This window comes from Jaculus jaculus, chromosome 14 (genome assembly GCF_020740685.1).
Source record: "Jaculus jaculus isolate mJacJac1 chromosome 14, mJacJac1.mat.Y.cur, whole genome shotgun sequence".
Classification (NCBI taxonomy): Eukaryota; Metazoa; Chordata; class Mammalia; order Rodentia; family Dipodidae; genus Jaculus; species Jaculus jaculus.
In genome coordinates this window covers 39,893,496-39,911,750 of record NC_059115.1, presented here as the reverse complement: position 1 = coordinate 39,911,750, position 18,255 = coordinate 39,893,496, and the positions used below count along the sequence as shown (strand labels likewise).

Sequence of the window (18,255 nt, the reverse complement as noted above, 5' to 3'; positions counted from 1 at the left end):
GAATAAATAAATTGGTTATTGATCAAGTAAAAAACTGTCTTGTGTCTCTCCCAGACTAGCTTTCAAAAGAAAACCATGGAACCCAGAAGTTATTAGAGGAAAAACTCACAAGCCATAAACAAAGATGTCAAGGTGAATTTTGAGATGGACTTAATATGGCCTCCAAAATAATTCAATGTTAAAATTATATTAATTTATTTTAATTATAAATCCAAATACCTAGTTCTTGTAGAAGTTTTCCAGATAATTTTAAAATAGTGCTGCCAGTCAATTAATAAATCAAAGACATTTAAGATTTTTGATGATGAATTCAAATGTTGTAATTAATTAATTTGCATTCATAAACAGTATATACAGCTATAATTTTAGAATCTCAAAAGTTTTAACATATGAAACTTTCATGATTATGTAAATAAACCTTTTGAACATACCAAGTTCAACCTTTGACTGTGGGTAATCATACTATTGATATGACACAATATTATGTTACTCCAATTTCCACTTACAGTCACAGACCCAGTTCAAAGGATTACTAAGATGAGCATTTTGCTGAATCTATGAGGCTAGTTTGCAACTCTGTTAGGTCAGATACATGCAGGTAAGTGCTTAAAACAGAAGCATTGTTATCATAAATTAAATATGTATCCTCATCTCTATGTTCCTTGGAGTTAAAGTAAACAACACATCAACCCAAACTCTTTTGGGAATAGCTAAACCAAAAAAGATTTTTATGAGACATCATTTCAGGTGACTGAAGACAATTATGAGCAAGAGAAGTGGAGCTGCTGAGGCCCAAGTCAAATTTGCAAAAGGCCAGTATGATAATCTTCAAGCCAGAAGAAATCTCAAACTCAGACCCTTTAAATGTGCTCATGGTCTGCAGCCAACATCCCTAAGATTCGACATCAAGTACTAAACTCTCAGGTTATAATGATGCTACATCTTCCTTAAAAAACTCAGTATCTCACTTGTTACTTTAAGTGTACTTTACTTAGTCATTAGGTCCTTTAAGATATATAAATGGGCTGGAGAAATGGCTTAGCAGTTAAGCACTTGCTTGTGTAGCCTAAGGATCCTGGTTGGAGGCTTGATTCCCCAGGACCCATATTAGCCAGATGCACAAAGGGGTGCATGCATCTGGAGTTCTTTTGTAGTGGCTGGAGGCCCTGGCACGCCCATTCTCTCTCTCTCTCTCTCTCTCTCTCTCTCTCTCTCGCTCTCTCTCTCTCTCTGTCTGTTGCTCTTAAATAAATAAATAAAAATAAACAAAAAATTATAAAATATATAAATGGCATATTGTTAGACTTCCCATGTTTCTTTCCACCATCATGAAGACTCCTCTTCCTTGGCACATTGACCCTCTGTGAAGTTCATTTAATATCTCATTTTTCTGAATCCTTAACACTTTCACCATAAGCACCAGAATTAGAGACCTTTCTACCTGTTTCCTTGAGGGAAATGAAGCCACCGGAAAGGAACTGAAGAGAACATCCAGAGCCCCCTCCTCTACCACCTTCCAGTTCTGTGTCCACATTGTGAGATAAATCATCCATGTTTCTATCCAACACTATACCACTGCTGCCATCTTCAAAGATCATTCCCACAATGTTCCCATCTTTTTCTTATCACCATTTTAGTGCTATCACTATACAGTTTCCATTAACATCTTAAAACCCAATTATTTTTCCTGTCTTCAAAACAAAAACATAATGCTGTCAACCCCACCAATGCTGTCAACCCCACTAAGATCAGTGCTCCCTTACAGCACAAGCTTTTGAAATAACTATATAGGCCATTTCTATTACTTTTCTTATTTTACTTAATTCAATCAGGATTTCACTTTTGCCAATCAAGTTAGCTTGTCTTGACAAGGTCAACAATGACCTTCACATGGCCAGTTTTAATGAACAGGTCTCAGCCTTCATCTTGATCATTTGTTCACATCAGACACAAATGTTCAGCCCTATTTGCCACGCTTCTGCATTTGTGTCAAGGGTACTATGTGCTTTTGATTTTTATACAACTAACTGGAATTTTTTTCCAGTCTCCTTTGCCATTTCTTCAACATTTCTTTAACCTCCTATTCTTGGAGTATTTTGTTCTGGTTCTCATCATACATGTGTCAACATTTATTTCCGTAGTGATATAAGCCCACTCACTGGCTTTAAAAACCATCATCTATAGCTTATCTCAGTTTTCTTTTTTTCACTTTTCTAATCTTTGGACTCATGAAGTGACTTGCTATTGTAAGTGGTATATCTTCTAAACACAATTTTAACAAACATCTAAAACTGAGCTCCTAAGTTTAACCTGCAAATGTTTCTCACTGATGCCCTTTATCACCCATTGACTATAACTCCACTGTAATAGTTACTCTGGCCCGAATGCACAGTCTTCTTGACTTCTCCTTCTCATACCCCACACTTAACTGATGAAAATATCAGACTAGATATATATTCAAAACGTAACCAGAATGCACTTATTTCTCTCCACTGTCCAAGCTACTGTTACCAGGATCAAATTTTGGCCTCTCCCTGGGATCTTCATCAAAATAATTCAATTGAGATAGATAGAGTGTAGCATAGAAGATCGGCAGGGCTTATTACAGAGAAAAATGGAGTCATTCCAAGGCATAAGAGTGGAAAATGGCCAAAGGGCTCATTATAGAGCAGAACACTCTCACAGGGCAGGGAGACCACTGTGTACGATTCACTGTCAAGGGTTGAGAATGGACAATGACCAAAGAGACCACATGTCAGCCTACATTTTTAGGTAGGTTTTATATGATTTCATAGGTTTTTTTTTTTTTTTTTTTTTTTAGGCCAGAGAGCTTCCTGAAGGGCACTTTTTTTCTATTCAGATGACTGGCAGGTACATTTGGACTAATTAAGTCTTCTGGGAGTGGCAATGTATTTCCCTGTTAGTTACAAGAAAGCCTTCAGCTATATAGAAATGATCATATAATCTCTGGGGCCATTAAGAATGTCCAGTCTCCACCCAGGTTCAGAGTTAGGGCTTAGACCCCATTCTGTCAACCAGTATGTAAGAGTCCTACAGCCTCAGTTGGTGGTTTTACAAACTACTGATTTGAGGGATGGGTCCATCCTTAGTGATCTTCAAGTCTGTCTGAACAAACAAAATAAAAAATATCTGATTGCAACATTGCATTATCAGATTCCAGCTTCTATTTCATTCTGCTCGTCTCTTTTCTAGGCCCATCTGTAATATACTCTAGATGTCACCTTTCACTCAGGATGTCTCATAAGCAATATGTAACTGGCCCAGTTCTCACCCATCTTTGACCTCATTCCCTCTAAGTGTCACCCTCCAATAATATCATCTACTTGGTATATATTCCTGGGACCCACAGGCAGCCCTTGGTCATTTTCCTCACTTTTCCTCAAGGTAACGTTCAAGCTAATCTACTGAGTACTATGCCCTGCCTTTGCCATGAATATACTGTAGACCGCTTCCCACATTGTGCTGTCTTTTCCACCCTCCACAATACTTGCCTTCTATAACACACAGAATCCATCTATGGATGCTCATTATGGATACTGTTAGTACACTCCTCTTAGAATCCATCAGGGCAAGAAGCCATGTCCTTTATATCCAATGAGGTGTCCTAAGCTCATAAACTTTCTGACCCCACCAGCATATCTCCAGTGTGACTAATCCTCTTCTGGACCCAGTAGGGTGGAGACCTGAAGGCACAGCCCAAGCCTTTCCATGGTGAAAGGGAATCTCCTACAAGAGGAGCAAGGTCATGTGTCTCTCTCTCATATGCACTCCTGGGGCCAGGCACAGGCATATATGAGTGACAGATCCTCTCTTCTCCTCTCCAAGCCTGAGGAAAGCCCCTTCCTACAAGAACCACCATGACCCATTTGAACAAGGGCCCTCTATGGGCTCTGGGCCAAGGTCAAAAACAAGATTGAATCCACACATGATTGACAGGCAAAGGGAGCTTTGCACAATTGGATAGAAGAGGCGACAGGCAGGCGCAGGAGCACTGACACCAACTGGGCCTGAGGAATGGCATCATCATCCTCTATGAACTCATAAACAAACAATAGCCAGGTGCCATGAAGTTCAGTGAGTCCTCATCAAACTGGCCTCAGTTGTAGAATATTGGCAATTTTATTAAAATTATTCAGGTTTTGGTATAAAAGCACATGACATATTCAAGCAAATGAACTGTTGTGATGGAAACATGACCAAGGTTCAGACTATACTGGTGGCTCCTGTAGGTCTGGCTAAAACAAGGATTCCATGCAACAACTGACACTGGAGTTAAGTGTGCAGAAAAACAAACAAGACATTTTAATGAAGGAAAATTAAAGGCTGGCAAAAATATAATTTTTTTGCAGATGGGAACCAACAAATATGCCTGCTAGGCAAGCATGACAGCCTGTGGGACTAGGAAGCATATATATAATCCCAAAATGCAAACTGACAGATATTTTGACCAGTTTATGATTAGTTTCCATACAGGCACCAAGGAAGGGGCCAGACAGGCTGGGATATGAGCTCCAGGTACTAGTAACATCTATGAGCAGAAGCTAACATTACAGCCAACCAGACCATTTCTCTACAGATGGGTACCAATAAAATCACTTTCCAGAAAAGAATATATAGGCTAAAGAGGCAAGTGTGTGATCCTAAATACCTCTGCTGCTCCCACAGAACCCGTTGTCATTCATGATAGTATCCAGGGCACAGGAAAAGTGGGTATGAAATTAGTGATAGCAATTACCAGGTAAAATCCAACAAGAATACAATGGTGCAGCCCCAGATGACTACCCCAGAGATTACCAATATAGCAACCAAAGTATTATTGTTAGACTCATAAAAGAGCTAGTATTTAGTCTATTGTGTTACACACAATAGTGTACACACTGTAAAATGAGTTTTCAGAAAGTGTCCAAAATGTGACTGTTGCAGTCAAGAGCACATAATACACACAACAGTTATGGCTTCTTGCACAAGACTGGCCCATAATTAAATGCATCTATAATCTATCCTGGGAGGAAGAAGGACTCATGATGCCCCAACTCTACCTGAGAAGCTAGCATTGGTAAGCAATAGTTGTGTGGGGATGAGGCAGACATTTTCTTCAGTGGTGTAGCCCCTGGCAAGCTGCCAATGCCACAGTTAATAATTCTCCACCATGCTCATGAAATAATTCCAAATGATCAATGACATAAAAGTAGGAGGAGGGGGCTGGAGAGATGGCTTAGTGGTTAAGCGCTTGCCTGTGAAGACTAAGGACCCCGGTTCAAGGCTCGGCTCCCCAGGTCCCACGTTAGCCAGATGCACAAGGGGGCGCACGCATCTGGAGTTCGTTAGCAGTGGCTGGAAGCCCTGGGGCACCTATTCTCTCTCTCTCCCTCTATCCGTCTTTCTCTCTGTGTCTGTCACTCTCAAACAAATAAATAATTTTTTTTTTTAAAAAGTAGGAGGAGGACTCACTTAGAAGAAAGGGTTCAGCAACAGTAAGATGTAGATAAAAGAGGTGGGAGATATGATCAAATACATACATTCCATACATGTTATGAAAAATTTCAATTTTTAAAAATGTTATAAAGAGGCAAGTAACTCTACAAAAATGGGGATTAGATAAATGGAGATGATGTGGGCTAGTAGAACTAATACCTCTGGCTACATATCAGATGGTTCCAGAAAAATAGATACATCTCCCAGAAAATACAAATGGCTAGAGAATTAGTAAAACTGTGGACAATCTCAGTTGATATTAAAAATGGAAAAAAATTCAATGATATTTTTTTCTCCAGCACAGGAAGGCAAGGTATTATTAAATTATCATGTGTCTCCTATATGAAAATTAGAAGTATAAATTAAGAGTTTCAGTGCTTAATGAGAATGTTAAATATGGGAAAGGGTTATTAAGAAATCTATCACAGAAAAATCACTGGAAATAAGAAAGCAGTGGCAAAAGCGAAGAATGAGTGGTACCGATGATGACCCCCACAGGGGCGGAGCCTCCTGACCGCAGGCAGGTGGTAGTGAGGGAGAATGCAGCAAGGGTCTGAAACTGGGAACTGGACCTGACTCTCTCCATAAAATTAATTGTAAAAATCCAGAAGTATGAAATATAAGATAAAAGTCAACAGACATAGAAGATATTTTCTTTTTGGATTAATTTGACAAGTGAAAGTATTTAGATCAACTTTCTACTAACAAACAAAATGATAGTTTAAATTTTTACAGAATTTTTTATAAAATAAATATAAATCTTCCAAAAGTCCAACAAATTATCAGACATAAACATAAGCAAAGGTAAGAATCCAAGAAGGTGTGAAGAGGAATGCAACCACATTAGCAGTTTGTGGCAACCAAATCTGCAATGTAGAATTCAAATTTTGTGTCTTTATGGATTCAGGAGCATGCTAAAAGCCCAGGATATTAAATATGGTTTCCCAAAGGCAAACTGAATCATGGAAAGGTGAACTGAAATAAAACCTTACAAGCCCACCTTAGCTGATTGCATGAAAAATTACCTTGAACATGAGGACAGGAAAAGAGGTCTTGCATGGGGACCATTTCCCAACACACTTAAGAATATAGGCACAGGGCTGGAGAGATGGCTTAGCGGTTTAGCGCTTGCCTGTGAAGCCTAAGGACCCCGGTTCGAGGCTCGGTTCCCCAGGTCCCACGTTAGCCAGATGCACAAGGGAGCACATGTGTCTGGAGTTCGTTTGCAGAGGCTGGAAGCCCTGGCGTGCCCATTTTCTCTCTCCCTCTATCTGTCTGTCTCTCTGTGTCTGTCACTCTCAAATAAATAAATAAAACATTTTTAAAAAAAGAATATAGGCACAGCTGAAGCTAATTAATAAGTGGTACACATTTTATTACCTTCGTGGTCCTGACACTTCATGCAGAATCTCAGTAACATAGCCACTGATGGTAAGTTCCCATTGGTACCTGGTAACAAACACAGAACCTCTGAGAATGGAAACACTATATCCTAGGCCATAGAGGTTGCAGTGTTGGTTTGATTCAGGTGTCCCCCATAAACCTTGGTGTTCTGAATGCTAGGTTCCCAGCTTATGGAGATTTGGGAATTAATGCCTCCTGTAGGCACTGTATTGATGGGGGTGGGTATTATAGCCAGTGTCCTCTTGCCAGTGTTTGGAACACTATCCTATTGCTATTGTCCACCTTATGTTGGCCAGAGGGTGATATCTACCATTCGCTCATGCCATCATTTTCCTCTGCCATCATGGAGCTTTCCTTGAGTCATTAAGCCAAAATAAACCCTTTTTTCCCAAAAGCTGCTCTTGGTCAGGTGATTTCTGCCAGCAATGTGAACCTGACTGCAACAGATGGCCACATAATTTCCTATGAACAGTGGGTTCAAATAAGCTTACCAAGAATCAAGTCATGAGGATGAATCTGGAAACAATGAGCAGAAATAATCACTTCAGAAATTCTTACAAATTATTTCATTTGACTATAGGATCATAAAAATTTCAAAACATTGAAACATCCAAGCTTTGATAACATGAAGGAGAAAAAGAATCTTTGCTTAGTACAAGTGGATGGAACTTTTCTGGGGGGCAATATAACAATATTTAACAGAGCTTTAAATTTATATCATTTTCCTAGAATAATTTACTGTTACTTTTTTCCTCATGTCTACAATGATAAATACACAAGAGCATTTAGGATAATGCTATTTATAGTTTTCTGCTGATTCAAAATACTAACAAGTGAGACATATTTAAATATGTAATGGCATACATGCATTTGATGTCTCTATTACCATCACAAAGCAAAGGGCAGTTGTATATCTTTATGGGAGTTCTCTAAGACATAGACAATAAAGTACAAATAGATTAATGCCATTTTTGAATGGAATATTCATGGATGTATGTCACATGTTCATATAGAAACATCCAAACATGCACATGTGTGGTGTGTTTGCACATATACTGATATTTTCATGCAGTTTTTGTAGAAGAACTGGCATGGCTAATTTTGATTATCAATTTGAGTGGGTTGAGAAAAATCTCAGAGTAAGCACAACTCTGGGTGTGTCTGCAGTGTTTGCAGAGTCCATGGCATATGACACTGCAACTGAGGGCAAAAGACCCCTAGCTCTGGGATGTGGGCAGTACCATCAAGTGGGCTGGAAGTCCGAATGAAACAAAAGTGGGAGAAGGGGGAAGCCAGTCAGCATTCCAAGTATCATGCCTGCTGAGCAAGTGTATATCTCATGACCAGACTCCCAATTCCTCAGCCTTTCAAGGTGGACTCCAATCAGTGACTCCAGGGAGTTTCTTGGGCTTCATCCCCTGACTGAGGCTGCATATTTGGTCCCTCTTGTTCTGAGGTATCCAGCTTCTTGGACTGAGCAGTACTGGGTTCTCTGATGCTCCAATGTATAGATGGTCAAAGGTATCTAGCTTCCAACCACAACTAATCTGAGGTCCCATGAAAGGGCTAACAGTACTATTCTACATGAATCATGAGTCATGTTGGGAGCACTCACTTGTATATACATTTTCTCAAGATGAATAATTTGTACATATTTAATATATACCAAAACACAATGATTTCAGTTCTTGTCTCAGAAAATTTTCCACAGTTCTTTAATGAATAAAATTATGTTTCGAAATCATTATGGGTAAGCAAATAAATGTTTAAAATTACATAACAATTTTGTTTCCTTGATGTAATTATTCACTTATATATTTATTTCTAATACCATTGATTCTTACGGAAGCCTTATTTTTATCTGAAGTCAAAGATCAACTACATCCTGTATATCTGTTTTCTAATATTCTAAAATTTTGGAGCCTAAATATGTGTAGAAGTGCTATACACGTTAACGAGACAGACTGTAGAAGTTTCTACAGAAATATGCCTTCCATATATCTCTATCTTAGTCTTGGCAGGGAGCTTGGTTATATTGATCCAAGGCTAATCCAGTGATGGACAGGTAATGACTGACCATTATAGTCCATTCTTTAGTCATTTCCATTGGACCTTTTTCAGCAGGCCTCAGTCATTATCTAAAATGGACTGGCTACTTTGCTTTCTATAATTACTTACAAAATGTCCTGGAAACAAATGATTGCAAATATAAATATTAAATAGTTATGAAACCCACATTTTGTGATAACCAATATTAAAAGGATTTACTGATGAACTATGCTGTTATTAAATTAAATCTTCATAATTGACTCCACCACTAGAGAGTTTTTTTTTTTCCCCAGTGTCACTCAGTTGGACCTAGATAGATACAGGTGTCCTGACTCTCAATCCACAACTTTGTCTGAGAGGATGATGCTACCACATACCATGTGACATGCTCCAATGATCTAGAAACAGATGGTGCTACTATTTATCACTGAGTCAATTTCTTTTGCTATCATAATAATCTTCCTAGGAACATTTACCACATAATATACATTTACTGTGGATATATAATTTTTCTTACTTCCAATAGTTATTTATTTATTTGCTTTTTTGAGTCAAGGTCTTACCTTATAACACAGAATGACTTGGAACTCATAATGATCCTTTTGTTTTCAAGTGCTAGGATAATAGACATGAACCACCATGTCTGGCTTTCTAATATTTTAATTATTGTACATGAAACAATCACTCTCATTTTCTCTTTCTAATTTTGAGCATAATTCAAGATATTTACAGGTGCAGACCAAAATACACAGTTGAGAAGAAAAGCAAATATATATTTTTCAAATATCTTCCCACATGTAGGCAGGTTTCTGATGTTGTTTAGAATACATTAAGTAAGCCAACACTATAAATAGCTCCAACACTATAAAATCCTGGGTATTTATCTTTATTAAAAGTACAATTATGGAGCCAGGCGTGATGGTACTTGGAAGGCAGAGATAGGAGGATCGCCTTTTGTTCAAGGCCACCCTGAGATTCCATAGTGAATCCCAGGTCAGCCTACCTCAAAAAACAAACAAACACAAAAGTAAAATTATGGGCTGGAGGGATAGTTTAGTGGTTAAAGTACTTGCCTACAGAGCCAAAGGACCCAGGTTCAATTCCCCAGAACCCATGTTAGCCAGATGTGCAAGGGGGCACATGCATCTGAAGTTTGTTTTCAATGGTTAGAGGCCCTGGCATGCCAATTCTCACTCTCTCTCTCTCCCATTCTCTCTGACTCTAATGAATAAAAATAAAATAAAATAAAATAAAGGCCAATTACAAGTTGTAGATAAGAAAAAATATCCCCAATGCTGAAATGTTTCCCTTATTATTAATTGATTTCATGTTTTAAGTATGCAGTACACATAATAACAAAAAATTCAAAGATATTTTAGAGTGTGCATTATAACCCAGCAACTGAAATCTGTATTCATGAAAATGTTTATTTGCCATCAATGAATACTTTCTTTGGCATCTGATTCTAGTCTTTCTGTATGCATGTAATAAACCTAAATGTCCTGGGGTAGAAGGGAAAAAAATAGAAATAAAACAAAGAGAACCATACCTAAGTTGTTAAACTACATGATCAATGCCATTAAAGGCACCTATGCTATTTGCTGAGTACTTAGGTAACTTCCTAGATAAATTCATATTTGTCTGTGGATATGGAAGATAAACATAGCACACACTCATTCTAAGAACATCACGTGAAAGACAGTATACATTGTTAGCATTTATAATACTACATCTTGCTTCCTATAATGACTTCAATCAGAAATGTCCTTGCAGCCTCACGTCTTGAATGATCACGCCTCAGATTATAGGGTTGTTTTAAAAGCTGCACAGCCTTTGGGATGTAGGGCTTGGTTGGTAGAGTAGGTGACTAGGGTGGACTTTTAATCGTTATAACTACCCCTCTGCATCTTATTCCACACCATGAGAATGGCCTGATGTTTTGATGGCCACTAACAGAGACACTGGCATGTCCATGACTTCCCCAACATGATGGACTGAAATTTTCTGGAAAGTAAGAGACAAATTTCACTTTTCTTCCCTAAAATATTTCTGTCAGACATTTGGTCCTGATGAGGCAAATACAAGTAATATACTTCATCCCAGAATTCATGAAAATCAGTACCATTTAGAGATTTCTGAATACAGAAAGGAGCACTACCTTTAAAATTCAAAACTTTTTCTGACCTTCAAGTCAGAAAAGGAGCTGAATGTGTCCAGGTGCAGAACTTGAATCTTGCTGCCATCTGCACTTGGTATGTTTGTTTCTGAAAATTATCTTCTCTTTTTTTGTGTGTTTCTATCATCTCTAAGACTGTCAAGAAGCCAATAGAAGCAGTGAAGCTTGGGGCTAAGAGTTAACCAGGTGTGCACCTTCATTAAAAAGAACTAATGAATGATTGTAACACACAATCCACATAATTATAAATAACCCACATATGAGTATAAAATGTAGAAAAATACTGGGCTTTCTGCATACAAATGTTAAGATAACTCAACTTTCTCATGTATCTGGAAGAATATTTTAATGCCAAACTGCTTCCCAGGTGCCTTTTCCTCAGAGACAGACACAGCAGTACATTTAGATAATGGATATTTCAAATTCTGTGTTTGGGCCTGCTATTGGCCTAAGAAAGCAACAGGAGTGAGAAAAGGATGAAGTCAAATTTTTATGCTCCAGATATTTTGAGCTAAAAACATAGGGTCAAGTCTGTAAGAGAAAACATTTTCTAGAACATCAAGTCAAAGAGTTGAGTTGAAACAAGAGTTATCTTCTCCATTGGTCATGAAACAAATTCTTATCCAGGTTAGATTCTTCCAGAGAAAATTTGGTATGATTTCTTCCTCCTCTGATCACTTATATTACTGTGGTAAGGAGGTTGACCACTCAATTGTTCCTCTCAAACTCGTCTTTGGTTATGTCATGCCCCATGTTAGGTACCAGTTGTATTATGTGGCTTTTCCTTGGGAATCATGAGCAAATATCTACTCATATCCCATCACTGCTGAGGTTACAAGCATGTGTCACCATGTCTAATATGTGTGGGTGTTTGGAACTTGACTTAAGGTGCTCTTACTTGTGAGGCAAATATTTTACTCATTAAGACATCTCGCTAGTCTTCGCATCCTTATCCATAAGCTACCCATCAAGCCTTAATGGAATCAGTGCTAACTTAAGAGCTCTTACCTTGAACCCTATAGGCTGGATCTAGAATTCCCTTGGATGTGAACACCTTTTCCTCATAGCACTCATTGCAATATGAAATATTTATTAATTATGTGAGGATTTGATTCATGTTTATCTTTACAGAAATGCTCAGCTCCATTCATAGTAATCTCAATGTACAGTAGAAATTCAAAATATATGATGACTGAATAAAATATCTTGACTTATGCATAAGCCTAGTTATAGTCATAGGAATGAGATAAAAGAGAAAAAGAAAAAGTTCTTAACTTTTCAATTTTTTTTCTCCTTATTGCTATTTAGCAAGAATAGAAGTGGTGTCAGAAGAGGTTTTTCTCATTACATCACTTCTGGCCCATATCCCATGACCTTATTTCTTCCCCTCTGCTCAGGAGAACATATTGTATAAGGTCAGCAAGATGGATCTGGAGCCCCAGTTTAATGTCTTCTCTTGCCAAAAAATCACTTCTGCTTTGGGGCACACACCTGCTCCCTCCTTCTCTGCCAGCTTGGCGAGGTGAGGCAAATTACAACTATTCTTCTTTCCAGGATGGGTGGGATGCAGGCTCCCAGTTCCTTATGCCTGAATTTATTCTCCATTAAGCAGCAAGTATTTGATGGGTACAGCCCAGGTGTAAATACAATGAGCAAAGTACTTACTCCAGCTACGAACCTGGAGGAAGGGTGCCTTCCCTTTACCCTGTCCTCTCTGTCAACAAACCTAAATCCTACTCACTCCCAAACCCATTTCCAATCATCTGCATCCAAGATCAGGGCACCATCTTCTTTTGCCTTTTTCACTTGTTTTTTTTTTTTTTTTTTTTTTTTAAATTTTAAATTAGCATTCAAATGTTAGGAGTCATTATAGCATTTTCCAACTGACAAAATTATTTATGGATTCTCCTCTTCTACTCCTATCCCTGTCCTTCTCACCCCTGTGCCCTCCATGCCATGCCTTCTTTCTGTTTCCATGCCACACATGTCATATTGCACCCCCTTCCTCAAGCTAGAAACGAGATCATAAGAGAAAAAAAATGAAGTGGCTTTGTTTTTTAAATGGTGTCCCCAAAGCCACCACAGGCCTTTCCAGTTGCTCTTCTCTCTGGAGCCAAACTGATATGTTCAAGTGGTAAATATGACCAGTTTCCTCCCTGTCAACCCCTGAGCACTTGTTAGCCTCTGATCTCCAAAAATCAGATGCAAAGACAGGGTTATATGACCAAGAGATTTATGGAGAAATGCCTATGATGACAATTTACCGGCTCACATCATACCCGCTCTTGGCATAACAGGAATTTATATCATACCTCTCGAGGCCCTGAATATGCTTGTCTTGCCTATTCTTTGTTCTCATTTTATGCAATGTTCACCCTTTATTTCTCTCTGTGCACAAGACACTGGGGTCTTCAGGCTTCCTGAAAGAGCAATGATCCTACCCAACTCAGAACCTTATCACATGGCAAATGCTTATGTTGTACATGTTCCTCTGCTTATTTCTCCCCCTTTCAATAATCATCTTAACTATTACTAATGCCTAGCAAAGTTGGAACTTGACTATACATCCTTTGTCTCTAAAGCTAGTCCCAATACGAGTTATTTTCTCCCAGCAAACAAATAAGACATAGTACAGGAAACATTTGGGTCAAAACTAGGAAATGTTTTAATCCAGGCATTCTCCCAAGATCTGCTTTTGTCTTCCCCTAAAAATAGCAGCATCTAGCTTAGCTGTGTTTTTTCTTAATATTCAGCATTGTCTTTTCCAATCTCAACTTTCTGTGCCTGGAATCATGGCAAAACTGAAATTGAGTGTGATTGCATAGCCTGGATAAGAGAGAGTTGAGTGGGACCACTGGAAAAAGAAAAGGTAGCTCATCAGCTCAGTGGGATCAAATACAAATACAGCTGGACTCTGTCATAGAGGACCACAGGTCCAATATCACAAATCAGGACATCAAAGTTTAAAGATAAAATTTTCCCATTTATAACAATATAAATTGTGTTGTATGTTTAGTAATGAAATGTAAGCAAAATAAATATACTTGCTGAGCACAAAGTACCTATGGGTACATCAGGACCTACGGGATATGTACCATTAAATTAGCACCAGGTGCTAATTATGCAACTGCAAATGTTAGAGAAGTGAACAAGAGGAAACTGTGATTTGGCCAGAGAATCTGAGAGAAGAGGTGAGTTTATCTCTGAATAATCAGGTCATTTAGGTAAGGAGAAGCAAATAGCGATTTTAGACTAGAAGACAGAGGAGTGAGAAGGAGTTTCAATAAACTGGAATGAATAAGGGATTTTTCTAGTGGTAAATAAAATTTGACCAGAGAGTTGAAGTTGGAAAAAAATTAAAGATGTTGTTTCTGAAGAAGGTAGTATATCACTATTTTGAATGGTAGTCTGTGGAGCACCTACCACACATATACTAACTTGGTTCTAAAGGAAGGAGGGGGGAGCCACTCTGGAGCATGGAGAAAGGACTTTTGGGTGGGAGAGGCAGGGGAACGGAGGTAAAGTCTTGCTGGAATGGAAGACCCCTTTAGTCCAGATGTTGGGTCAGGGTTTCTCAAACAGTTAAAACCAGAAATAGAAAGCCATTGAAGACAAATTGTCCCCTGGGATTATCTAATAACCTACTTAAAGACTGAAATTCAAGTGTTTTAGCAATACTAACAAAAAATGAGAGAGAGTAAATCTATAGAAGTAAAATGGTTGTGGGTGTGTCCACTGAGGAAGACATGCCTGTGGTATGAGAAAAAACAATAAAAAAAGATGGAGCTAATTAGGGCCAAACTTTGAGTGATACACAAAGAAAGGAGAAACAAAATAGCATGACATGACCTTTTAAAACATTGTGACCATTTTTGAATTTTGGATATTCTTCAAAGTTGTTTGTTAAAGGCCTGGTCTCCAGGGTGGCACTACTGGAAAGTACTAGAACCTTTAAGAAGTGGAGCCTAGTGGGATGACCTGAGATCATTGGGTGGTTGGGTAATTGCTCTCAAAGGGGTTTGTGTGACTCTAGCCATTTCTTCTTTCTCTGTTTAACCCCCTAGCTATGAAGAAAATAATTTTCCTTTCAAAAAGCCCCTCCTAAAATATGTTGCTTCGATGTACGTTCAAAGCAAAAGTGCAGATTCATAGATTGAACCTTATAAACCTTTCCTTTTTTTGGTTTCCAAGGTAGGGTCTCACTCTAGCTCAGGATGACCTGGAATTCACTCTGTAGTCTCAGGGTGGCCTTGAAGTCATGGCAATCCTCCTACTCCTGCTTCCTGAGAGCTGAGATTAAAGACATGCACCACCATGCTCAGCTGAGCTTTTTTTTTAGGTTGGTTATGTTACGTATTTTGTTGCTGTGACAAAAAAAAGTAACTCATACATGTGCACAAAGTCATCTTAGAGTTCTTCCAGTGAGTCTTATGCATATATAGAAGAGTAGGAAGGATGACAGAAAGAAGATGCAAACAAAATCAGAGTAAAAATGAAAAGGGAGGGAAAAGTAAAGAGAAGAGAGTATAGTAGAAAGATGAAAGAGGAAGGAAAAGATGGTGGGAGAGGGAGGAAAGACAGGAGTAATTTCAGTGACCATTCATTGAACAAGCACACATCTTAGGGTGAACACAGCCTGGTACCATATGTGAGCTTCATGCCCTTGCTTCCTAGAGGCTGCTTTATTATTTTCTTTTTGACTGGCTAAATGTAGTTTTATACAATGGTTACTCACACAGTGACTTTTCTCCTTGCCATATCCTAACAAAAGCTACTCAAGGAAGGAAGGGTTTGTTTTGGCTCACTATTTGAGATTACAGCAGAGGGACATGGTGACAGCATTATGAAGCAGCTGGTCACATTATGCCTGTAGTCAGGAAGCAGAGACCAATAGATGTTAGTGATCAACACACATTCCTCTTTCTATATAGTCTAGGACCCTCTCCCATAGGCTGGTCCCAGCTCAATTACCCTAACATGAACCTCACCTCAGATAAGTTCAGAGATTTGTTTCCTACATGATTCTTTCACCAAAGTGAAGAAATAGTAATTCTAATCCAGTCTTGGAGGAGAAACTGGTTGTGTTAAATCTATCGAAAATGGTATGCTGGTCTCTAATGGGTGATTTTCAAAGTTAATTTTCATGCAAAATGGTGCTTTTCCTCACATGCAAAATGGTGCTTTTCCTCCATGTGAGGACTTTAGATACAGTCTCTTTCTAGAATACAGCTCTCTGAGTAATAGAAATCTCACCTCAGCGGAGTGAGCAAAGGGAATCTATACTACTGGTGAGTAGTTACCCACATGGATGTAGCAACTGACCCAAAGTACGCATCTCATAATTGGTCAAGCAATCGAGCCTGCAGGGAAATAAAGGCAGCTAAAGAGAAATGACTGCTGGGGAAAGAGAGGGGCTGAGACCAGGTCAACAGGTTTAGGAAGAATAATGTCAGCCCCTGACAGGAGCCAGCAGCAGACAAGAGCCTTGCAGAGCAGAAGTCTTCCGGGTTAGGTAGTGATGCCAGTGAGAGGCAGGGAGGAGCTGCTGGGGAGTAAGCTCATCCATCATTTAGGGCAATAACTGTCCACACTGAGCACCTAGGAGAGCTCCAGGAGCCATTCTGGAGAGAAACATGTACGTTGGGGATGGAAAATATATGAGGAATTATGCATGTTGGTTGACAAAAGATAATGTGGTTTGGTGATTTGGGTTGCTGGTATGCATCCCCCTATCAGTTTATGCAGAATTTGTTTTGTTCCCTGTCAAACAGGAATATAGCCAGAGACTTCTTCAAAGTTGATAGCCTGGAACTTCCTCCATCTGCCAATGACTGTGACTTCAGCAACTCAATGGACTGCATCATACACATGCATGCAGCTTATTGTGAGGATCACAGCCAGAAGTCCTGTTCCATGTTGATTCCTCAAGCCATTTTAAGCAACCATGAGAGCAAAGACCAATGTAGATAGGGCTAAGTAAAAGAGATAAGACAAGCCTATGAAAGGCAGGAGTGGATGTTTTATATTGTTAAGTCCTGAGTTACCATAACTAACTTAGAAAAAAATAAAACATTTTAGAGTATAGAGCTTACAGAATCATCAATGATAATGAAAGACGACATGGACCTAATAGATGTTTGGGTTGGACATGTTCTCTAATGAACATCATTCTCTATCATAGGAATTCGCAAGGTCATAAGGGCAGTGGTAGTATGCAGGATAATCCTACCATGGTCTGAAACTCCTCTGACGAAATTACCACTAATAAAACAGCAAAGGAGAGTCTGAGGGATAGCACCATCATTAAAGTACTTACCAGACAATCATGAACACCTAAATCTGATCCCTAGAGCACATGTAAGAAAACAAAAAAAGCCAGGCTACACTGGTAATCTCATTGCTGAAGAAGTGGAACAGGTGCATTCCTGGGGCTCTCTGGCCAGGCTAGCTTAACTGATGACCTCCAAGCCAATGAGAGAGCGTATCTCAGAGAATGTTGGCAGTAACCAAAGATATTATTTGGCCTGCACACAAATATGACGTGCATACCCTTGTACATATGTGCACCCCCCACATGAAGATGTGTACACACATAAATGCACAATAATAAAATTATGAAAGAAGGCTGTACTGGTCTGATTGTAATTTCTATAATTAGAGACCTGATACAGACTTCTTATGAAGAGAATGTTGATTTGGTTCACAGTGTTGGAGGCACAAAAGCAAGGTACAGACCGCAGCTCAGCTCAGTGTGGACACTAATGGAAGATGACAAAGGCATTAGTGGAACAGGAAGTAATCACATTGCCAAACAAGAAGCTGGATGGGGCCACCCTTGTTCCTTTTATCATAACCCTCTCAAGAACTGGTGACGTGTCCCACATTGATGCTTTATAAGAGCAATGCCCTGGGTGAGCTAAACTCCTCATACTAGTCCCCACCTCACAATGGTTTCAACACCTGAGTGGCCAAGATCACTCAGCCAAGAGTGTCTCCAGTCCTGGAAGTGTGGAAGTATGTGGAAGGGGAGGTATTGTCTATGGCTTGGTTAACTGTGTAAGAACCAAATGTGAATCATAGTATTTTGAGACCAGGGGAACTAAGGCATTAGTCCCTCTGATTGGCTAGTC

At 39.1% G+C, this 18,255-nt stretch overlaps 1 pseudogene; it reads left to right on the top strand.

Moving 5' to 3' along the window:
• Window positions 1-3,878: 3,878 nt before the first annotated feature.
• On the top strand, window positions 3,879-17,997 carry LOC101608365 (annotated as a pseudogene).
• The last annotated feature ends 258 nt before the right edge of the window (window positions 17,998-18,255 follow it).